This window comes from Suricata suricatta, chromosome 14, assembly GCF_006229205.1.
Source record: "Suricata suricatta isolate VVHF042 chromosome 14, meerkat_22Aug2017_6uvM2_HiC, whole genome shotgun sequence".
In the NCBI taxonomy this organism is placed as follows: Eukaryota; Metazoa; Chordata; class Mammalia; order Carnivora; family Herpestidae; genus Suricata; species Suricata suricatta.
The window spans coordinates 31249047-31274895 of record NC_043713.1 but is presented as its reverse complement, the minus strand read 5'-3'; the positions used below and the strand labels follow the sequence as shown (position 1 = coordinate 31274895).

At 36.3% G+C, this 25849-nt stretch overlaps 1 long non-coding RNA gene across 2 annotated transcripts; it reads right to left on the bottom strand.

Annotated features, from left to right (window-relative positions):
- Positions 1-1326: 1326 nt before the first annotated feature.
- Positions 1327-24313, bottom strand: LOC115278468. 2 transcript variants are annotated; one of them, XR_003902905.1, is made up of 4 exons: positions 24288-24313; positions 7847-7885; positions 2558-2637; positions 1327-1416 (listed from the first exon to the last, which is right to left on the bottom strand). It is a non-coding gene; the product is annotated as an uncharacterized LOC115278468 (long non-coding RNA). The 2 variants fall into 2 exon arrangements; XR_003902906.1 differs by lacking the exon at positions 24288-24313 and adding an exon at positions 19665-19720.
- Positions 24314-25849: the final 1536 nt, after the last annotated feature.

Here is a 25849-nt window from a genome sequence, read left to right as displayed (position 1 = left end):
TGGTTCTTGTTTTCTTAATGGTGCTTATTACTACTTGAACTTGTTTCTTTGTTTATGTATCAGCCATGATGTTAGACTGGAACTGAGGTCCTAAGATAACAAACAACATATTCTAAAGTGCAGTGCCAGGCTATATACAGCACTTATAAAATGGGGTTAGAGAAAATTAGTATGTACCCTGAGAGATTATTCAGCTCCAATGTATAAAATAAGTTTGAGAGCCTAGAAAAGGACTGTGTAATAGAAAGTTTGAGTGTGGAAGTAGCTGATATGTTCTGGGTCTCACTCCTTTTATTAGGTAAGGACAGTCATGTTTTTCTTAGCCTCTGAAATTACACCAGAGGACCCCACAGCATCCTCTTTGAGAGTTGCTAGGTTTCCCCTGCAATGTGCAGGATGTTGGATTTATGTTTGAGAGAATCTCAAGTGTGAGAGATAGGCTTCTTATCTATTCTGACAGTGAAGTGAAAGAAAGGAAAGATGGTTGGTTGCCTTGGGCAATCTATTCCTAGATTTTGAAAGCATGATAAGCACTTCCTTTAGGCCACACGCCTTCCCTTAAATCCCACCCAAAAGTTCTATGAGAAAAGGCAAAAGAACTTAGCAGAAAGGAGCTAAAGGTTGTTATGAATGGCCACAGGCTAAGGAAGATGCTTTGAATAACTGGATGCCAGAGAATTTATTTACAACATAAAGGAAAAACACAGGCTTCCTAAAAGTCCACTTGAACAAGAGTCAATTTTACAAACCTGATTGGTCAATATAGAGTGAAACTGTGTCACAGCATTAGTCACATAAGGACTCCACTCACCTTTCTGCTCCCCCTTTCCTATTTCTGACCCTAGAAGGATCAGCATAGGTCAAAGTTAACAAACCGGGAGAAGAATAAGCTATCCAGGAGCCAGGATCATGCAGACACCAGCTGCAGTGAAGACGCTGCTCATCCTCCATCATGAAGGACTTGGCCTACAGCCTTCTAGGTTAGTAAATAGGAATAACCATAATATTGAATAAAATGTAAAGCTTTGATTTTTACTGTATTTGGACTTACTAATTATCTCTTAGGTTTTTAATATATATGTGTATATACACACATGTATATAAGCATGTCATCTTAAGAAAGGTATTATTTTACCTCTTCCTTTCTGATTTGCAAGCTTTTTTTTTTTCGTGTCTAGTTGTTCTAGCTAGGACATCCAGTACTACGTTACATGAAAGTGGCAAGAGTGGCATGCATCCTTGTCTTGTTCCTGAACTTAGAGAAAAGGCTTGTAACTTTGCATCACTGAATCTGATGTTTGCTGTGGGCTTGTCATAAGTGATCTTTATATGCTGAAGTAAAATCCTCTTACATGATATTTGTTCAGACTTTTCATCATGAAAAGATGTTGATTTTTTCCAGTGCTTCTTCTGGATCTATTGAGATGATCACATAATTGTTACTGTTCATTCTGTTAATGTGGTATATCACATCTATTGATTTGTGCATATTGAACCAGCCTTGTAACTTAGGGATACATCCCACTTGATCATAGTGTATGATACTTGTAATGTGTTCTTGAATTAAGTTTGCTAGTCTTTTGTTGAGGATAATGTACTCTTGAATTTAGTTTGCTAGTATCTGTATTCATTAGGGATATTGGCCTACAATTTTATTTTCTTGAAGTGTCCTTGTCTGACTCCTGGATATACATTTGAAGGAAACAATATTAGTGTCTCCAAGAGATAATCTGTACTCTCAAGTCTATTGCAGGATTATTCACAATATCCAAGGTGCGAAAATATCCTAAATGTCCTCCCATGGTTAAATGGATTAAAACTGTGAGTAACCCCCTGCCCCCCCCCCACACACAGAAGAATGGTATTTAGGCATAAAAAGAAGGAAATCCTGCCCTTTGCAACAACGTGGATGAAGCTGGAGGGCATTATGATAAGGTAAATAAGCCAGATACAGAGAGACAAATAGAGCACTGCATTACTTCTATGAATATACTGAAAATATATAATAATAAAGCTGATTTCATAGAACCAGACAATAGAATGGTGGTTCCCAGCAGCTGTAGGGAGGGAAATGGGAGATATAGGTCAAAGGGTATACAGTTTCAGTTATAAGATGAGTAAGTTCTAAGGCTCTGACGTACAGCTTGATGGCTCTAGTACAGTGTTGTATATGTGAAATCTGCTGTGAGGAGACATTAAGCATTCTCACCACACACACATAAAAAGAGTTAATTATGTAAGGTGATGGATGTGCTAATTATCTTTATTTGGTAATCATTCCATAATGTATATGCATATCAAATCATTATGTGGTAAACTTTAATACATACAATTGCATTTGTCAATTATTCCTCAATATAGTTGGAAAAAACTAAATAAAATGATCTATAATGAAGCCTTTTATTATAGTAGAAATCACCCCAAAATCATGGAAATTTACTCATATTTTGTTCAAGAGTAGGAGACTATATTTAAAGGGACACAGAAATACTGTCAATATGCTTTCCAATTACATTTTATGAGAGTAGGGCTTGTTCAAAATACAGGCTGTACTTACTTTGTGCTGACCTATGTCACCAACAATACAGGGATCTCAGCTATATGGTTCAGTAAGGTGTCCTCAGCACGAGATCACGTCTGGTATTAAGAAGTTGTTAAGGATTAGTGAATGAATGAATAAGTGAAAGAACAAATGCAAAAAAAGGAATACAACTGGTAGACTGGAGGTTAAATTATGACTCTGCCATTATGCGACCGTGTGATATATAGTAAGCCTCAATAATTTCTTAGTAGAAATTAAAGAACCTACCTCTCAGGTGATTGTAGGAATGAAATAAAACAAAATAATGCATATAAAATGTTTAGTACAGTGTCTGATCCATAATTATTATGATGATTTTAATACTTTAGGTAATAAGACATCTACATGTGTAATATTATGTTAAAACTTAAAAGCAGTAAATCTCTTAGTGATTAAAAAATGATGCTAGATTCAAGTTTGGATCATTCCAAAGCAGACAGAATTTGTAGAGTTGGAGCAGAGAACAGAGGAGGCCTGGAGTGTCAGGAAGGAGATATGAGAAACACCGCAGGTGTCTAGAAACTACAGGACATATAACCATCAGAGTTCGTACTTTTATCATCTCACACCTAATTACTTCATCAGCCTCCTAAATGATCTTAATTTCAGCCTCCACCATTTTCTTTTCCCTAAAATATTGCTTCAATAATGGCACTACCATAACAACAACAAAAAAAGAAAAACAAACCAAACAAATGCCAGTCAAAAACGCCCCACAGAAACTCTCTCTGCCCAGAAGGAAATCGCAAGTCCTTATGTTGGTGTTCTAGATCCACTGCTATAGGCGAAATGTCCAACTTCAAGTCTAAACTATTCCTCACCAGGAACATTCTTTGAGCCGTATTCATCTCTTTACTGCCCCTTGAATATATAACAAACACCAATCACTGAAATGTCTATTTATTTTGTATTCTCTTCAGGGAAAGTGCTTCTCCGCTCTCAGCTTGTTCAAATTGCCTCCTTCTTCAGAGTTCAGCTCAAGATACTCCTCCAGCGTTCACTCCCTTCTCCCTCTGAAAAGCCATTCTTCTAATTGGTTATAAGGCTCTTCTGTCCGCCTGTCACATGCACTGGGACACCCAGTGCATTGTGCTCTCATATAATCACTTCATTCCTGAAGTTTAGTTATGGACAGCTTATTTTTTTATATATTTATTTATATCTATGACTAAGGATAATATAAATTCTTTGAGAACAGATGCAGTATCATTCACTTCTGTGTATCCTGCCCACTGACTAACACTATGTTGTGCATATGGTGTGTTTTACAGAATTCTGCTGTGATGTGGATGCTGTACATCCTGATGGCTCAGAGTAGTCCCAGGGTTAAAATTAGAAACTGACACAGCCCAGCCCTCCCCCTTGGAACTCTGGATCGCCTTGAGGAAAACCAAAGGAGGTATATGTTCATTCCACAGTCACCCCTGCCATCGCCAGCAGCATGAGTTTAAATTTCTGAGTTATCCTCAGTCAGTATTGAGAATATCTATTTCTGCCCAATTGAAAAGGAGTAAGTTACTCTTTGAAATTTTCTTTTTAAGTTAATTCGCTTACAAGTATGAAGAAAAATGGGAGTTAAATGAACAAAAAAAATTGTATTGGTCGCAAACCCCAAATAGGCTCTCAGATGGACAACGATGGGGGGGGAGGGGTTGAGGTCATTTGTATTACTTAGAATGAATTCTTTAAACATCTCTGATAGAACCAGTTGAAATAAATTTTGAAATAAAGTATAATATAACCACAGAGTCATATTGTTGGTGACAGGAGAGCTAAAAAAAATAAAGAAAAAATAACTGGCTGGTAATATTTTAAAGGGTAACCAATGCTCACCAGCAGCTGCGGTAAGACATTAAGTAATAGAGCACAGTAATGTTAACTGCTCTCCTGGTAAGAGCGGTAAATGAAATAAACCCCAGCATCCGGGGTATCATTAATCTATAGTGAATAATGGCAGTGGTAGTGTAAGGAGATTAAAAAGGGCATTGTAAACATTTGTGGCTGTATAATATACAAATTAAAAATGTGAGAACGCTTGCAGCTGCATAATCTACAAATTAAAAAGTGTAATAGCATGGCATTAATTACTGGCTGATCAATTCCCCCATAATTGCTGGCATGTAGATGAACAATTATAGGTCCGAAATGTTATTTGAGAAAGAGACATTGACCTTGGAACTGTAAGGAATGATACTCTGTTATAAGGTAATACAGGATCCTATCAAACTCAGTTCCAATATTTGTAGCAGCCGCCAGCTCAGTGCAGGGCTGTAATCACCACACTATTTCTTTCGATTATGGTGCCAGAGGGGTTACACATTGTTTTCTCTTTTTGAACAGAAACACCCAGTGACCTTCAGCCTTCTGAAAATGGGACCATCAGGCCTCATTTCCAAGTTCAAACAGTTTTAATAAAAATGAAATAGCAGGAGATAATGTACTTTACCCTTCTAGGCCAAAAGAACAGTTTAGAAAGTTGGAAAGACAAACTTGGTTCAGATGAGAACATTCCAACTGGGATTGTGGCTGTAGACACAAATGTTTCCAGACCAACCTTGTTCATGTTGACAGCTGATAGTCAAATACCCAGAGACTCAAACATTTGAGTGATAGTGGAAATCAGAACACTTACCTCTATTCATTTTACCTCCTTAATAACAGATGACACAACAAAGCCATGCTCTTGTTGGCAATTTGTTGTTACGGTGACCAATAAGATAAGTGAATTGAGAGGTTCAGCAGAGTGGTTGCTCTATCAGACGTGTGGCTTCAGTTGAAGTTAGCTCTATGAGTGCCATTTCTGACATTGAATTGCAGCTACATGCTCAGGAGTTACCAGCATTCTTAATCCCCTTCATCCATTTGCTAAATGTAGCAATCCGGACTTTACTCACTGTCCTTATATTAAAACTGTCTTCATCAAAATCACAGCAATTGCCAGTTCCAGTGGACATTTTGTACACCTAATTTCTTCTGACCTTCTTGTGGAATTGGGCTTGGCTGACAAATCCCTTTATCTAGAAACTCCTTTCTTTTTTTTAGCTTTTGTTGACCCTCTTTCATGGCTGCCTCAGTTTCAGTACCTTATTGGCTCCAGTGATCCTAACATTCAAACTTCATTCCTTTTTCTTTCTTTCTCTTCATTCTTTCCAAGTGTAGTTCCATCTACTTCTAATTTTCCCAAGGGCTAAATCTCTGCTCCAGACCTTTTCTCTAGGCCTTACAGTTTGCAGCTGAAACACTACTCGGCGCAAAGAAATAGAAGGCTCAGCCCCTCAGATCCATGTGTACCTTATCACCAGACATGCAGTAACAATGACCCTCCTTCTGTTCTCCTGATTGTGACTGACAGCTAGAACGCTGTGCCCACCCTATTTTTAAGCTCCTGTACCCTCATGCCAAGTCATGATCTGTTTATATTCTCCTCTATTTTTTCTTAAATCTTTCTCTATCCAATTGTTCTTTGTTTGTTTGTTTGTTTTTTCAGGGTTTTCTTTTCATAGCCTCATAATTTTTTCTTCCTCCACTTTAAGTACTGCCAACTACGCTCATCTCTCAGCTCATTCCCTTTAGGGCCATCCTCAGTCATCACTGGCCCACTTGTAACTTTTCAACTGCTTTGTATTTTTACTGAGGAGAACTAACTAAGCCTTTAATCAAGATCTCTGATTCCTTCCATAAACTGGTCTTTCATTCATCCTCCAACTGCACATGCTACTGCTTTCTAATCTTGCAAGTTTTCTCCAAAAACAATTAGCCACAATAATAAACTCTTTCGACAAAGCCAGCTTTATTAAAACTCTAGGCCTTAGCATGTACTGTTCCCCCATCTGGATTCCTATGCCATCCCTTGTCATCTTAAAGCATTTTCATCATCATTATACAAGGGTCAATTTAGAGACAATTTTCCCTCAGAATCCCTCTTTTTCACCCTCAACAGAGCCATCCCTCTCTCATTTCTTTATCCCCACAAATACTTTACAACACTTCTCAAAATGTGTGGTTTGTCTAAATGGCCATCCCCCCCTCCTGTGTCTTTGTAAATGTGTTTCCTATCATGAAGCCTGACATCTGGTAGGCACTCAGTAACTTCATGAATTGTATGGAAGTTGGTAAAACCAAAAGAAGTACTTGAAACTTAGAAATACAAAGGTAGACAAAGTACTCCTCCCAGGGAGTACCTTGCTTATATTAAAGCAGTTGTAGTGGAGATAACAAAAACAATAACAGTAATATCGAATGCCAACATGAGTAACAGTGTGACTAGTAATACAAATGCCAATCATTTCCTATGTACCAGATGTTGTGCTTCCTTTTTCTTTTCTTTTTTTTTCTTTTATGGCATGAATTATCCCATTTGATCTTGACAACAGGCAAGGTAGCTGAAACTCTTCGAGAGTTAAACAACCAAACACAAAAAAGCCTGTTCAGAATCACACTGTTAGAAAATAGTAAAGCTAGGAGTCAATCCATAGCTATCTGATTCCAGAGTCTGTTCTATTAACCATTAATTATACCACCTTCCCAATCCTCTTTCCCAGTACCAGTTAAATTATATTTTCATTGAACAGCTCATTTTTTTTGAAAATACTGAAATAACATGTTATTTTGGATTTGTTTTGACCCAGAACATTTATCTCTGTATAGATATACTCCTGGCCTGCAGATTTTCCTTTAAAACATTCCTAAATACCTTGAAAAGAGATTGACCTCAATGAAACTTTCATCTGAAGCATTTTAAACAATCACATATCACACATACACACCAAACGAATTTTCAAATAATACCAGCTCTTTCTCCCAAAGTAATATTCATCAATTTCTCCACTTGACTGTTCCATCTATTCAATACAGTTATGGAGACTTGAACTACACAATAGATATTGATTCAGTTTCTCACATAGAGACCATTTAAAAATAAGAAGTTGGGAGGGCATTTTGAGTGAAACCATTTACATAAAAAATAAAATACTGGCATATAGCTTGAGGTCAGTTTTAAAAGAATCCATAAAACATATAAAATTAAAGAAGCAAGTATCTTCAGGAACTTTTAATAGACTCTCCCCTTTGTGCTAATCAAAATAATTAGCATTTCTATTATTCCTTGGAATCTCACTTATGGAACTCTTTGCTAAAGAGAGGAATTCAGTGTTTTAAAAAATGATTAGCATTTATATTATTAAGGGGCAACACATTACTGTCTACAAATTAAAACTCAGAGTTATGAAAGTTAGCATTTCTACCACAAGCTGTAAATTTACTCACCATGGGAAGGAATTCACTGTGGAGCTCATGATTCTGGATCTACAGAAGAACAGAAAAACAGAAAAGCAAAAATAAGAAGAGAGTGTTTTTAAGGTAGCAAAATGAACTTGCTCTAATATGGTATTACCCACAGACCAGCTCTCAGTGAGCCCTCGGATGGCCCCAGAATGTAGTTCCATGGGACCAGATTCATGTTCCTGCTTCTGCCCCAGAGAAACAGTGTTAGTAAATCTAAAGAGTAGGAGAGGAAGAATGTCAGACTTCTAGTTCTTTATTGGTTTCTCAATGGAAAATATTTTAAAGAGAAAAAAGTTTCAATTTTAGAAAAAATAATTAGTTGTTTAAAAATTATTGTAATTACACACTTAAAAAAAACCTGTGTGTAAAAACTAAGTCAGTTTGAGTGATGCAGTGTAGACACAGTTTCCACTGAGAAAATAACAGTTCTTCATTTCCATGTCATCACTGCTTTTGGTTTGCTTTGTATTTTATTTTTTGGATAACTTTTTAATGTTTATTATTTTTGAGAGACAGAGTGAGTGGGGAAGGGGCAGACAGCTAGGGAGACACAGAAACCAAAGTAAGCTCCAGGCTCTGAACAATCAGCACAGAGCCTGATGCAGGGCCCCAACTCATGTATGGAAAGATCATAACCTGAGCTGAAGTCGGACGCTTAACTGACTGAGCCACCTAGGCACTCCATGGTTTGCTTGGTCTTCTAATGTATTAGAAACAATTACAAACATCTCTATGAGGTTTTTTGATAGAAAACGTTAGAATGTCCCTTTACATTTGTTATGGACCAGGCTGGATCATTGACTCAAAAACCAAGCAGCACTCAGAGATGTTGGTGGATCAGAGTTTTATTTTACACAGGCGGTCTCAGAGGAGATTCTTCTCCAGAGACCTGAGACCAAAGCACGAGCATGGGGGACAATTTATCATGTGTTACTTCTGCATTCTTCATTAGTAGTAATTTGGCATGCACAGCAAGCAGGGCAGTAAGAAGAACCTGGAAGAGGAGTCTCTAAGCTAGAGACTAGAGCTTAGTCACATTGGCCATCTTATGGTGCATAACTTTCCTTATTTTCCCAACACATGAATCAGGTCACTGGAGGGGTGCCTGGGTGGCTCAGTTGGTTAAGCACATAGAAGGTGTTAGGAAGTCTTTCTCGAATGCATTAATGAGGGATGCATCTTGTCACATGGGCCTTAAGTGCTGAGAGGATGGGCAATGAGGGACAAAGTTAACACTTTTCCCACCACTACATTTTTTCATATACTAGCACTAGTTATATATGCATTGAAAACCCTTAACAATAATGATCTCTGCTACGTAATATCTTATGTCACCATCTCAAAATGTTGAATAAAAGCATACTGTGTGCAGTGAAAAGTAATTCTTAAACTGCCTGCAACCCATTTCCTGTTGTGAAGGAACACCTCAGTAAAGCTTAACTTCTCAGCTGCTGGTGAAATGGCATCACATTTGTGCCAGGTTGGAGCAGAATGGAATCCGCATACCACTAAATTTGTGAACCCGGGCCTCATCCTCAATGTGAGTCAATAAAGTTAGAAAGCCTTTCACTTCAGAATACAAAACACCTCATTGCACATTTCATATTCCATATTTCTAGACTAACTTATTAGAGATGCGTACACCATTTGCTGTTGCTCTGTGACACTGGCAAATGCTTTTAAATCTTCTAAATGTTTTTTTAAAATGTGTGAAATGTGTTCTTTTCAAGGACATGAAAGTGAACTGAGGCCAAGTGGCAGTGGGCGTGTTGGCTATAAATCTACTCAATACATAAATATATGCATATTGAATTTTTCATCACTAGGCTGACTATAAAATATCTACCTTGTTGAATGTGTTATTTGTAATGTGCAAAGTTCACACTGCTACGAGAATCATAACTTTTGCATTCTTATTTTGTTCTGTGACATGCAAAAGTGAGTTTATTTTCTCTAAAACATAAAACTAGACTTTTGTGAATATAATACCCCGTCAGATTAAGGGCTAGATGTATAAAATATTTTAACTATTCAAGAATAGATTCTAGTATATTATTTTAATTAATTGTAAATATCATTTTTTTTAATTTTCCAGCATAATTAAAGGATATCAAATTTTATTGTTCCTTTAATCTTCTGAATCAATGTAACATATATGGCAATTCATTTTTTAAAAATGTAATGTTAAAGTGATCTATTTGCACATGGTATACATTATATATACACTCTCCATTACACGTGTCTGTATATATGCTGAAATTTGTAATATTTAGCCGTTTAGTAGATGAACTGGTCTACTATGGTTATTTGCCACTTGATTCCATATAAAATGGGGGAGGAAAGGCTTTTATTTCAGTTAGGCAGGTCTCAAAGAAGTTGTCTCCTCTTAAATAAGTAAAAAGATAAAAAATCAGTGAGGATAGCACTGTCCTTTGGAGAATGGACCTTGCCTTAAGGTTTTTGTAATCTACAACTGATTTAATAAGATTTATTCTTTTTATGATTTATGGAACACTACTTGTAGTTGAGAAATAATTCAGCATTATTCTGAACAGGATATGAAGAATGACTTTTTTTTAGCCTTTAAAAAGGAGCCTATTCTGCTATTCTTTTAAGCAAAGAAATAAGACTGCTAATCTTGGGCACTATTTCTCTGCAGATGGTACTGGTCATATCTTGTTCCTTTGGTTGAAAATGTGAATTTTATACCTTTATTATAGTAAAAGGATTGAGCTGCAACTTAAAAAGCATATGTTCCTAGGTAAATGGCAAACTGTTTGACTTCACTCTGGACTGCAGTACTTGCTGGAAGCATTTTTTTCATAGTTGTATATGAAAAATAAGAAAGACTCAAAATGCATAAATTGTAGCAGATGCTTCCTTAACTTACCCTGGTGAAATAATTTTGATGGGTGGTTATGAATTTGTAAGTAATGTTTACTTCTGAAATGCCATAATTGCTTTTGGAACTATTTGAGGCATTTTGAATTGTATCTGTTTTTATTGTAATATGGAATTGTATTGCCATTTTATGAAGTGGCATCTTTTTGATGCATGGAAGTTCTGGATACATTTGTTATCCATCATGAGGAAACCAGATAAGTAAATATTACAACTATAACTGAAATGCTTCTTTTTTACATGAATAAATGAAAACCATTTTGAATCTGAAGGCAGAAACACTCTATCTGCAGACTGACAAATTGCATATTTGTTTGGTTTCAAAAAACTGGTGTCTGGCTTCCACACTGTGACTGAGAGAAATGCCTGTCTCCTGCATGACAGAGCCTCCGAGACAGAGGCGCTCTCTTCTTTGTGGAGGTGGAAGAGGTCAACTGAATGTACCATAAAGAAAAAGGGCCCTTGTCTATGTAATTACTTTTGAATTGAATAAGACCACACAGTCTTTCCATCTGAAATGTGGTAGCTTATCTATACTGCTACACTCCTGAATCCCTCTCAGCTTTCTAATATTTTCTATAAACATTTACTGAACACATAACTTTGTGTAAAATATTAAGAATTAGTTTACTGTTAAGATACTTTGGCCACTGATAACTTATAATTATGTGATCAATCTACCTTTAACATAACCCCCAAACATTGACCATATAGAGTAATATACATGTGTTTTAATCTAAAGATTAAACAGACAGACCTGAATTTCAAAATGGCTATAAAAGTGCAGCTAGCCTTTGGAGAAAGAACTACCTCATGGAAAACTGGTCAAGTGATCAAAAGAATAATCAGGTGTTTGACTTCTAACAAGTAAGTACTAGAAGTTAAAAGAGCTTTTCTTAATTAGGATATAAGGAGTATATCCATGAGAATGACTTGTTCTTATAAATGAATGTTTGGACGATAGACAAAACAAGTCATATAATGCAGACATTTTTGTTGTCAGATAAGATGTGGATCAGGTAGATGCCTGGCCACATGAGTATTTACAGCAAAGGGAATGGAACACGTTTGAAGACAGAAAAAGAGACCGTCTATACCAGTGCTTCTTAAACTTCAATGTGGATGCAAATCTCCTGAGAAATTGGACAAAATCCAAATTCTGATAAGGATTTCTGAGTGGGTCCTAAAACTGTATTTCTAACAAGCTTCTAAGTGATGCCAATGGCACTGGGCTATTGACCACACTTAGAGACGTAAGGTAAAACAGTTATAAAGAACCCAGTGATGTAACTCCGGGATTTTTCAGTTGGTTAAGCATCCAACTTTGGCTCAGGTCATGATCTCACAGTTCAAGTGTTTGAGGCCCACATTGGCCTCTGTGCTGAACAGTTCAGATCCCTGATCCTGCTTTGGATTCTGAGTCTCCCTCACTCTCTGCACCTTCCCCACCCATGCTATCTCTCTCTCTCTCTCTCTCTCTCTCTCTCTCTCTCTCTCTCTCTCTCTGTCAAAATAAACTTAAAAACAAATCTTAAAAAAAGTAAATTAAAAAAAAGAACCCAGTGAGCAGTGCAAAATGAGTTACAGTAAATTTGACATAGAAACTTTGTTCCATTTTTTGCTACAATTCCAGTTTCTCTCTACAGTCAGAGTTTATCTCATTGATGACAGTATTAAATCCCTATACTTCAAGTGCAATAGCATTATTATTTTCCTTTCTCTTAGACATGGCTTTATTTATTCATACAAAAACAGAAGATTAAAAAATTCCATTACCATTTTTAAAAGGAGGATCAAGGAAGATATAAACTATATAGACCAGTAAAAATAATCTAACTTTCAGACACAATATGGAAACTTATTAAAAAGCTGCCTTGTAAGTCCCTAACAAAAGGCAGCCACAAAACAGGTCCCTCTGAGCATTTACTAAGCACAGATCATGTTCCAATAGAAATAGATTTTTTTTTTTTGGCATTAGATGTAACAGGTCTAGATTTCCAGAACTGACATTATTCCTCTGTCACTGACTTTAAGAACAAGTTTAAAAACATAAATTAAATGCAAAGAAATTTGGTTTTTGTTAACAATTATTATTGGAAAAACTATATCAAAATAATGCTGATTAATTCGTTGAGGTACACTGGACAGAAGTTTCTAAAATTAGACTAATAGGTTATGTTTGTTCAATTTTATTTAAAGTTTTGTTAATGTGTTAGATAATGATTATCATAAAGAAGACATTGGCATCAAAATTTTGTATAGCATTCCAGTGTGAGAAACAGCAAAGATATTAGCAGGCTAAAGTAGTATAAAGAACACCAAAGAATACTTTTGTCTAATAGTCCTTAAGGTCAACAATAAAGTTTAGAGATCTTAGAACATAAACAATGTATAATTTTATGAGAAAAAATGATCAAGTTCTCTGACAGTTCTTTGTCTTCTACAAATTAAGAATCACTCTGGGGGGAGACAAGAAGTGTTTTATCAGAGAGGTGACCCAAAGTCTGTCTATGAAGTACAGGTATTAGTAGACACATGGACAGGAGGAGGAAGTGACAGTGCTTATTTAAATGAGTTAAAATTAAAAGGACCATAACAAGGAAGGTTGTAGGATCAAAACTGTGCATGGCCTCTGTAGAAACACACAGAGATTATTTAGGAAGAAGTGCAAAGGTTATGTTGAAGTGAAACAAAACAAGGCATCTTGAAAAATTATAATATTGCCATATGTTTAATTTCACTTTTTAGATCATAATTTTCTTCCTGTTCATTGATTATTTTAAAAATACAGCGAATGAGTTTTTACAAACTCACAATATAAATGTTTAGTAAAGTAATTAGAATGTAAGTGAATAAATGACACAGGATTTGTTTTTTTTCAAGAGGTGCTTGTTAGATAGTAGAAGAGGACCCATTGGTACTTCTGTCCCAGGGTCAAGTTTGCAGTGGAGGACGCTCTTGCCTCACCACCCCTCAGTTACAGAGATCTTCACTCCTCTGTTCACACTTGCCTGAGCTTTCTGCTTACTTCCAGTTTCTCTCCATATCCTTACTGGTCCCATCTGGGCTCTCTTTGTTGAATATAAAGTAAACTGGAAAACTGGAATAGGAGACTAGTGAGTGAGTGTGTGTGTGTGCGTGTGTGTGTGCGTGCGTGTGTGTGAGCACGCGCCTTTTGAGTGAAGTACAGCCTAGAAGTCACAGATGGCACATTAGAAAAAAGAAATATAGTAAAATGAGTAAAATATATTCTCATTCACAATTTCCTAGAGGCCCCTGGGTTGTTAATTGAAACTTTTGTCTACTTTATTGAACAATAAAAGTGGCAGCAACTACTCCCAGGTGTCCTTCAGTATTAAAAAGAGGATAAAGGGTTCCTGGCAAAGGTGACAGAAATTAATGCAGTGAGCCCAGCCATCAAACATTCTGATATGTGAATTGCCTGATATTTCTATAATGCCGTCTTATGATTGGAAATGTTATTGCTTCTATTGAATCAATAGAAAATGTTAAAGCTCCACAGAACCCCAATTACAAACTAAAGCTGGAAGGTTAACATCTGGGAGCAGCAGAGATAGAAACAATCTCTATTGTCATACCTTCCTGACAAGTAAATGTCAGAAACATAACGCCTTCGCCTGGTCTCAGCACGGAGCACATGTGAAAGAGTGATTGTAAGGCTGCCTCAAGTCAAATCGCCTGTCATCTCAGCTTTGACATGGAATTACTTTTGTTTTATGCATCTATTAACCTTGAACTATCAGTATTTGTTTTAATGTTCTGGGCTGAAGTCACTTACGTGTTCTTCTCTTATGCAGGGAGAGGAGAAAGCCTGTGGCCCAGCTTGGTACTGGTCTTTATGGAAAGACAGAATGAGTGCACTTGGAAGGACCATCTTTCTCTGAAATAGTAATTCCCTTTTTCAAAGTCCACCACTGGAAGGGCAATTCCTTTGTGTTTAAGGGACTCTTGTGCCCAAGAGTCTCTTGTGAAATGCAAACATCATAGATTGTGGAGAGAATGCCATATGGCCAGTATGATACAGGAATCACATAATGCATTCAGAAGAGATCCTTGGTACAGTCAGTAGGAGAGGAGGCAGAGGGAAGAGAAGGCCTCAGTTTCTTATGGTAGAAGATAAGGCAGAGAGAGAGATCAAGTAACTTTACTTTGATCTGAATCCTATCTTCACATATTATATCTCTATTCATTCTTCCTAGACCCTGCATATTACTAAATGCTTTATGTCTCCTACATCACCTTGTCGAGCATCTGTAAAGAATAGCCATTTCACATCCCTTTTCACATCATACCACATAAGGCAAGTGGGACAGTTCTATAACTGGCTCCGGGCCTTCAGTTCTAGTGCCTTCTCCTGTTGCTATTGTTGTTGTTGAATCCTGAGACAACTTCAGCTTCATCTGACACATGGCCTCAAATTACAAAGTTATATATATTATAATATATGTATATATATTTTTAATGCTTATTTATTTTGGAGAAGGAGACAAAGTACAAGCAGGGGAGAAGCAGAGAGAGAGGGAGGGAGACACAGTATCCTAAGAAGGCTCCAGACTTTGAGCTGTTAGCTCAGACCCCAAGATGGGGCTCAAACCCATGAACTACAAGATCATGTCCTGAGCTGAAGTCAGATGCTTAACTGACTGAGCCACCCAGGCACCCCCAAAGTAAGAATTTTTCTTGTATTTTTTTATCCACGTGGGCTGAGTCTGGGCTTTAAAATTCCTACTTTGCCATTGATCCAATATTTTACATACCCAGAAGCATATCCTGAGTATATTTTGCTTGAAGCTTATTGTCAGGAATAAACCTGTTTCTTTTTGAGGTCTGACATCTTCACCCATACTTTTAGGCTGGATGCAGCCCAGTATTCCTAGGGAGAGAATAACTCAGGGGAAGGTTTTATCCAAAATAGATCCTATTTTCAACACATAAATTCTCTATAACAATCAGAAAAAGTTCTGAGTCTCCTTTTGTACTCCCATCAACCTTTTATTAAGGCCACTTGTCTGTCTTTTAATATTTGAATTCTCAACTCATTTGCAAAAAGAGATGACTAACATACTTTGCCTTTCCTGGTTCAGGATCATGATGCTCTATTCAGTTCCTGAAGTTCTCTTTCGTTACTCACCATGGCAGCTCTCCTGTTCTCCTCAACCACAAATTCTGAGCACAGGAATGCCAGGGAATATAATCATTCTCTTAAAGAGCAAGCACTTTTATGGCACACACTCTGTGCCAGCCACAGCTTTCAGCATTTAACACCTATTACCTCATGGGCCTTCCATGATAACCTTCTAAGACAGAAAGTTTTATGGTCTCCATCTTATAGATGAAAAACTGAGGCACAGAGTTGTGAAACCTGAAGTCTTGGGAGTTAACAAATGATAGAAGCTAGATTGAGCCTAATCTGCTCCAGAATCTGTAATTTCAATACTCTACTACACAGCCACCCATTAACCACTTAAGGAGCTTCAGGTTAAAAAAAAGATAAAGCATTTATTGAATATTTATCATAAGCTAGACATTGCGAGAATTATATTAAATATTTTATTTAATGCTCACAAACTTTTAAAAGTATGCAGTGAGATAAGATGATTTGCCCCAGACACACTGTTACTAAAACTGATTCCAATCCCCACAGTCTTTTCAAAGTGAAGAGTCAGTATATTAATATAGATAAAAAAAGATAACACCTGTTGATATACTCATTACTGATGCTGTGTGGCATAGAGAGTTGCTCTAAAGCAATTTAGGATTTTACTCCAAAAGCTAGATAAGTAAACAAAGCCATATCAGCCTTTCCTAATCAGCCCTGTTTCTGGACACCATGACACAGGTCCCTGCTAACCCTGCAGAATATTTTTCTGTGATCCTTTCCTTTTCCAGAATTATTATCTACACTAGTGCTTTACTTCAATAAGCCTTAATTTCCAGGAATGACTAATTATATAGGAGAGACAAGCATTGCATGGAAAGATAAGGGAATTTTTAAGACAATAACATTACAAAATATGGCATCTCAAAGTTAAATTAGAGATGAGTTTAGTAAGCTCAATTGTATAAAAACAGATTTCAGCATTCCTGGTGTGACTATATATTTTAGAGTCTTGATTGCCCTATAATCAGACCCCATATTTATATTTCTTTCTTGCCTTTGTGAGAACACCAGCCTTTGGGAAATGTTTCAGATGAGCTCAATTCTAAAAGCAAGGTGGCTGACACCAACCTCTATCGAGCCACAGCAACATAAAAATCAAGCTGTAGTAAGTGATTTCATTTTTCTATGAACAACTATAAAAATACTGTCCATCAGTCTGGAAAAGTACTGTCTTGGTGAAATAATGCCTGTGGCCCAGAAATGAATAATTACTGTAGCATATATTCGACAAAATTCTCTTTAAAGTTAGTAAAGTTTAAACTGAAAAAAACTGCAGCACTAGATCTGATCGTGACAATACTTCTTTGTTTCAAGCCAGGGGATATTTAGGAAGGTGCACACTTCAAGAGCAGTTGGGTGAGTGTGTCACCAGATAAGGCAATTGTAGCACATGATGATTGGGACAAATGTAAAAGACACAGTGTTTCTCATATCACGAAGCTCTAATTCACTTTTCTGCCAGCTGTCCCACATACCAAATTGCTTATATTCTTCATTACATTGGTGGGCCTTGGGATCAAAGAACTCTAAGTCTTGCAGGAAAGTTTATGAAAACCAGAATGCAAAACAGTTTGAAGAGAATTGTTTTTCACGAAGGTCACACTGAAATAAATGCATTGCTCATTTGTTTACTTTCTATTTTAATTCGAAGTACTGATTGTAAGGTAAAGTACAATCAGATGATTGAGTTAAAATCCATCAAGTTTGTGTTCAAGCCATGTAAAACATATGCAAACATATATATATACATATATACAAGTGTGTATGTATATATGTATATATATATTTATACACATATATACATACACACGCAAACACAGATACCATATGTACATATCTGGGTGGGGTAGTGGATATAGGAAAATTCATCACTTAGACTCAACTCCCTCCAAAACCTTCTTTTTAATTAGGAGACAAATGCATATACATGAAACAATCAGAGAACGCTGAAAAATAATACATAGCTGCATTATATATTTAGGGGGACAGACTTCCTAATTCAGAAATTCATAAAAAGTATCGGATCCAAAGCCTTGGATAATAAGAGGCATGTCATAGAAGCCCAGCCAATTATTATCCCTACCTCTGAGCCTCTTAGCACAGTATATGACACCCTACCAGTATAATAGATGTTTAGGATGAAAGAAAAAAAGCCCAGCCAATTACATAGAAGTGATTGTTTCATTCACTCATTAAACCAATATTTATTAGTAACTGCTATTAAAGGTGATGGGGATTAAAAAAATGAATATGGCACAATCTCTTCCCTCAAAAAGCTTATAATTTAGTGGAAGATAGAGACAAGGAACAAGAATCCAGTGTCCATTACATGTACATTGTTGTCAACAGAGATTGCTGTATCATTTGAAAACAAACTTTGCACTTGCTACATCTGAACTCCATGTGAACATCATGTTTACAAAAAAAAGAGAGAGAGAGAGAGAGAGAGAGAGAGAGAGAGAAGCAACAACAATAATAAAATAATAAAATGAAGACCCAGAAAAATAAGGGCTTTGAGGTGTCACTTCTACTGTGAAACATCTAGCCTTTATGGAATAATCTCACGCAAAAGATTTAGGGAAGACTGAAGTTCTGTGTTACAAGAAACACAACAAAAGAATTCTTTAAATAATGCCTTGCTTATCTTGATATGACAAGCTTGGCACAACAATATAACAGCCAAGAAATGAGACACTGGATAAATGAATAAATGGATGAATGATGCTATCATGCCTCTCTCCTTGAATATACAACCTTGTAAAAGTTAATGTTACTAAGGTTCATTCCTTAATAAGTCATGCATTGCTTTTTCTTTCCAATTTCTGATACTGTAACTTAAACTTCACGACTGTGTATCCTTGTTTCCTTTAGGAAAGCTCTCTGAGAACAAGTTCTGTTTTATACTATTTGGAATCTTATTGAGACCATAAAATAATATTATGCATACAATAATTGAAACCCACCTCCTGAGAAAGCATACACACAAATATTTTGATATACCAAGGATTAAGAGAGATCTAGGTGCAAAATCCAGTTTCATAATGCACGAAACTGTGACAGTGGCCAAGAGATTATGTAAACCTCAGTTTTTTTCACGTGTTCAATGAGGGATGAAATATCTACCCAGTAAAAACTTTGTGAATATTACACAGAATGACATCTGTAAAAAGTCCCAAAAAAATCTTTTGCCCAAGAAATGCTAGACCTCTGTCTTTGGCATCCAACACATATATATGCAAACATGGAATGAAAGTGGTATTACAATAAAGGTCTCCATTGCCCGACACAAATGCAGTGCAGTGCTCAGTTCAGGGACAATACACAGAACACAAGGTCAGTGATACCCTGTAGATGCGAAGCAATAACCCTGAATAGGGTTTGTTGAATTCTGAATTATTGAAATCAGCAATGATCATTTAAATGGCAGAACTAGGGCTTGATCCAGTGATATGAATAATGACTTGGCACATTTCCATTTATATAAGGTCCATTTATAGTAAATTATACACCTTATATATTATTAGTGCCATGCACTATCATATTAGAATAGAATATCCATTTTGATGAGATGTAACTGGATGGGGTCAATTTTTGTCATAAATTCCTTTATGTTCTATGCCTTCAACAATTACACATAAATAATTTCACTGCACTTTAAAACTTACTATCTTGTCTCTTATTCCTAAATATAGGTTATATACATTCTTTTCTCTTTACCTTTCTTTATGCCATTTTTCTGGGTATTCTTCCACATCTTATCTGCTTTTCTGGTCTTCCGGGCTTTCAAAGACCAGCTCATTAGGATGCTTTCTTCTTTCTACCCCCACAAAGCTTATCTTCCCCTGGCCAGTTTCAGAACACAAACATCCATGTCTCATGAAGTTCTTAAACAACAATTCAAGGCAGCTAATTTGTTCTATTTTTTATATATCTGGCCATCCAATTTTATAACAGCTATGACCTGCTTTGCCACATGGAGTACAAATATAGACAGAGCACTTTAATATATATAATTAATATTTTATTTCCCTCAAGAGTTCCTAATAGGAATTTATTCCCTATTTGAGACCAAGGCACCCTGTCTCCCCAATAGTCTAATAAGGCTAACTCTAATATTGCTTCTTGCCATCATATAAAGAATGATCCTTTAAAACTTGATCCTGCAGCACTATTCCTTGAATGGTTCATATCTCCCTAGGCAATGGGATTCCTTAAGAAAAAAGGACCCCATTCCTTCAGGACTAAGTTCCATTAACAATGTACAATGGTTGGGTTCTCTGTGTATTTCATGCCCATGTGTACCTATATTCTGTACTGTTAAAAAATGATCAGAAAATAATCAATCACTCTTAATCCTCCTGTTTTAATACGTATTTTGGAGGGCCTTGTTTGTCAAAGGTACTGGTTGAGACACACCTTCCAGTCTTAGTAACTTCCTTAACTGGAGCCAGCTCTTCTCTTGGGCCTCCTATACCTTTGTCTTAAACCTACATCTAAGATTAACTTCTCCATTTTTAGGGCACTTTATATCAAAGAGTTTCACTGTCTATTCCTTCTACTGGGCTTTGGGGAAGGTCACTCTGCTCATTGACTAGCTATAATTCAAATCTTGTACACTGGGAGTCACATGAGGAGTCAACATTCTTCATTTCTAGAAGATATTTAGAAAAATTAAACTCTAGGTAAAATTCACCTTCTTTGCAAGGGTCAGTTTCATTTACCATGAGTCTCAGAAAGGGTCAACCTTGATGCAGTCACTACACTTTCATTTAAAACATAATCTCTAAACAGTAGAAGGCTACTCATCCTATAGCAAGAAATATTATTTCACATACAACCCTTCCTGGAGGAGAGAGAGACAGACACACAGACAGACAGAGAGGACTGGAAAATAAAAACAACAAAGAAAGGAAAAAATATATCCTATCAATTAAAGACAAGTATCCTAAGCATCTCCTTTGTATCTCCAAAAGCTAGCACAGGAGTTTGAACAAATACTCTATTATTAGAATATAAAAGCATATAATTATCAACTTTGGAAATGGAAGAAAACTTAGAGACAAAAAACATGAAATCAGAGTTGAACTGTGACTAGCCCAAGGTCATCACACAGTTTGTATGAATGTGGTAAGCATATTTCACTGATTATAATAATATCTATTTTATGTGCTATTTTGTTAAACTATAAAGTCTTTAAGGATAAAGGCCTTGACATCCACTTCTAACTTTCCTAAAGTAATTAACCCAAGTATATAAACAATGAACATACAGTGGTCATTTCACAAGTTAATGTTGAAAGAATAAAGGGAAAATATGATCCTTTTCTATGATGTTCCATTCTTTCCCATACAATTTCTGTATGTCATCTTGAAGATAGAAACTGAGCTTAATATGAAATGTTACAACTTGATTACAGGGATTAGACTTGGTTAAATTATTTCTTATTCTTGAATATCTAGATAAGTGAAAATGCTAGTGGCAGGCAGAAAAATTACGATATCTAAAATTCATTTTCTAGCTATTGTTGTCATATTTATTGCCATTTTCAATGAATGTAATTATTTTTAAATAGCTTTCACCATTTCCATATGCACCATTGCTGAACTGCAGAAAAAAAAAAAGCTAGTATCATTCAAAAATGGCCCTGGGTATAAATTAAGTAGGAAATAAGTCATTGGTCATCTTTCAATCTTCCCTTTCCATGCCGCTTTAGTTCTTCCAGAAATAGCCCTTAGTTCACACTTAGCATCGTTTGGTGCTTATTGGCTGCTTGAAAATCAGTTCAGCACTTCGTAATGCCATTCACCTGAACATGATCTCCATCACGGGGCAACTGAAGTGAGGTTCCACAGGGACTGTGAGTTAACCTCAAGTCGAAACAGAACCATCTGCTCCACTGTCCTGCCAAACCCGAAACTGGGGCATTCAGAAATTTTCCCTATTGAAAACTCTCATTATAAATATTTGTCTCCAGATTCAAACCTATATCAAGATGAGTATAAAGAATTCTTAGTAGCTAGAAGGCAGATTAAAATTCTAGAGATTCCTTAAACCAGTTTAGAAAAAAAAGATTTTTTAAAATTTTTTGTTATAGAGATTATTACATATATATCCCAGTGGTTTTAAACTTTAACAATTACCAAAACTGAGCTCACTCTGAAAACATGAATAATATTCCTATGATTGAAAGCAACCAAGGTTTATAGTAACTTTAAGGGCTATTAAGCAAGTTCCTATATGAATCCAGAGAGTGAATTGTATAAGCATTTAGAATGTGGTGATGATAAAGGGATTCATAAAAGTTGTTATGCTGATTTTATGTTGATGGATGTTTGAATATAAGGTGAGTTATTAACCAGAGGCAAGTGAAACTAATGTTTAAGTGTTATGATATATGTGTAATTGAAAGTGAATTTTCTTGGCAAAATGGGGAGCACAGTGAAAGAAAAAGAATGAGTGAGTTCAAATAAAGATAATAACAGAGATAAATCCATTTTCAATGCCAGTACAAGTAGCCAAGTTTCCCATAAAGCCAAGAATTTTAACTCCTAAAGGAATCTAGTCCAAAAATATTTAAAGTGTTATACAGATTTGTAATATGTTAGGATGACAGTTAATTCCGCCTCTTAATTAGATCTGTGCAGTCTTTCTTCTTTCTCGTCTTCACCATTTGTCCTTTCCCCACTCTTTGTAGCCTGTTGCCGGTTTCTTGCCTCCTTTTCCTGATGCCTGTTAGTAAAACTAATGAGTGAGCTGTTACCTTTTCTTTGGATGCTGTCCTAATTATGGAAAGAACAGAGCTCTGCATCCATACCATGACAATTTGTTTAGTGTTTGGACTCTAAAAGTTTAGTCCAATGACCCAATCATATAACCTTGGACCCAATTATGGTTGAAAAGTAGAGACACAAAGACCTATGAACACATTTCTCATTCTCTTGTTTCCTTTCTCCGTGGTCCTGCTCACTTTTTTGTAAATTTTCATTTCATACCAATACCAGGAAATAAAGTAGGGAAGAACTTCCCACCTGACAATAAATATTGGAATGAAACATGTTATTTAGACTGTCTCTTATCCTCTCTGGTGTTGTCCACAATCATCATTAGCATTTTCTAAGTATTTTTATAGTATTATCGTATTCAACTAATCTGCACTAGTAGATATACATGATTTTGCTCCTTCACTCCCGTTCTTGCTTTTATGGATAGAAAAATAAAAATTAAAGATGCAGAGAGTATTTTTCTCTTTCTTTCCTTTTCATGCTCAAATAATCTAGTATGAAAAAAAGATGAAGGGAATTGCTTTTTAATATTTTGAGCAAGGCTTGAAAAAATAAGTCTGGTGATCAAAGAACTCACAAAAACCCCGAGGTGGTGGTGTTTTTATTGGTTGGTTGGTTGGTTTGCTAAAGCCAAATAGGCCTATAGTAGAGGGATGAAAAAGAAAACCTTAAAGGCACTTAACCAACACTTGAAGAAGACAAGGCAACTTCAAAACACATCACAGAGAAAGCAGAATCAAATGGATCTTCTCAAAAGTGTGTATTTATTCACATTTTACACTATGGGAAAAATATGAGTCCAGGATATGGAAAGTCTTCCAGCATTTACTCAGTTTAAACTGTCCAAATTAAGAAAAAACAAAAAACAAACAAACCCGGGTGGAATCTAAAAAAACAAACGAATAAACAAACTAAAGGCAAAATAAGACCTATAAACACAAGGAACAAATCAATGATTGCCAGAGGGAAGGGAGGTAAGAAAGATAGGCAAAATGGGTGAAGGGGGGTGGGAGATTCAAGCTTCTAGTTATGGAATGAATAAAAAGTCATCAGAATAAAAGGGCCACCATAGGGAATGTAGTCCATGGTATTGTAATATTCGTGTATGTTGACAGATGGCAGTGATACTTGTGGTGATCACAGCATAACATAGATATTCATTCACTATGTTTTCCACCAGAAGCTGATGTAACATTATACTCAAATAAAAAAATTAAAATAAATAAAAACAATAGCAACAACAACAAAGAGGGGTAAGGGTAGTTGAAAATACTTTACCATACAAATACTGACCAAAATTTTAAATATCTTGAAGGGGAGCCTGGTGGTTCGGTTAAGCATCTGACTTCAGCTCAGGTCATGAGTTCTAGCCCTGAGTCCAGCTCTGTGCTCACAGCTCAGAGTCTGGAGCTGTAATACCCAAGATTTCTTTATCGTCCCCAAAACCAGAAACCGCCAGGGAGACCAAGTCACGCATGCAAAAGCAAAGGGCTTTATTACGGGTTTAGGCTCGCCGGGGCCTAAGGGGCCTAAGCTCGGGCTCACAGACTTTACCTACCAGTGTGGTGGATCCATGCTGAGAGCCCCGAACAAAGGTGGGGCAGGGCCTTTATGAGTTTGGGAAGGGGGAGTTACAGGAAATTGTGACAAAGGTACAGTGATCCAATTATTATTACACAATATTGACAGGTTTATTACAACATTTAGAGTGTTAACCAATCAGAGTAGACCCAGGACCCAGGACCGTCACATAGGGTGTAACTAGCCTTTTCTAGGCCTGCCCTTAGGAATGTTAAGGGTATTACAAGGGTGGTCCCTCTTGCCTTGAGCAATGTGTACCCTTCTATTGTCTCAAACCTGTGTCCTTACAGAGCCTGCTTCGGATTCTGTCACCCTCTCTCTCGCCTCCTCCCTTGTTCACTTTCTGCCCCCTCACCCCCTGCAAAATGAATAAACATTGTTTTTTTAAATCTTAAAGAAAAAGGTCATTTCCTAAAAATATGGCTCACAAATGGCAAACAGAATATGTCAAACAATAAACACAATTCTACCTTTTACCTTTCCCTTAAACCACCTATCCCCTGCCCAAAAAAAATATGAGCAAATAAAAAAAGTGAATCTTGGAAATTCGAGTAGCTGCTTTGTTGTTTTATTATATTAAAACTCTATAATATAGTATTAAACAGATAATGAATGAGTCAGTTTGGATTTGTCATGCCAAAACTATCACTACAAACATTTTACAAGGCAGTTTGTTTGAACAAGTGAATTCCTTGGATCTGGGTTATGTTTTGGTTTGGTTTGGTTTCAGGGATTTTTTGAACCGTCTCTCAAAATTTCACAGAAACTTCTTATTGATAAATGGTAAAATGTTGAGTTATATGACAGTGAAGACCTGTGGATTTAGAATTAGTAGAAACTTCTATGATCCAACATAAGAAGCTTAGTGATGAATCCGAATTCTATGGTACACAATTTTACATATTCATACTATCCTAATGTAAGTGTCTTACTAAGATTTTGGGAGTGTTGTAGACTATCAGACACCTTCTGTTTGTGAAGGACTATTTTGGGCTTTTAGAAATCCCAGAATACTTAAAATGTAGTTGGCATTTGCAAGGGATTTGGGAGCCAACACTACTATTTTGTTGAGGTTGAATGACAGCATGGGATGGGACAGACTGCTGTTTCACTGTTGGAAGAACCAAGGTGATGTTCTAACTCTACCATTTAATATTTTCAACACTTTGGAAAACTCCTTCTATTAATCTCAGTTTCCTCATCTAAAGTCTCCAAATAACTTTCCTTTTCTACCTCTCACCCAGAGTTGTTCTGAAAATTAAAAAAAGTCTTTTGTATTGTTTTGCTTTCTTTTTGTATTATTAAAAAAAAGAAAAGTAAGGCATTATCACCATCAATGTACACATGCTTTGCTTTAAAATATTTTAGATTCACTCATATGTCTTTCAGTCTCTTAAAAACTCAAAGTTTAACTCCAGGGCTACCCTAGCTCAGAGACTGCTTCTTTTCAGGAACAGGAAAAGGCATAACACTCCAATGTCATCAAATAATAGAGATGGAATGGGATAGAAAAGAAATTAGCTGATGTCTTCTGGTAGT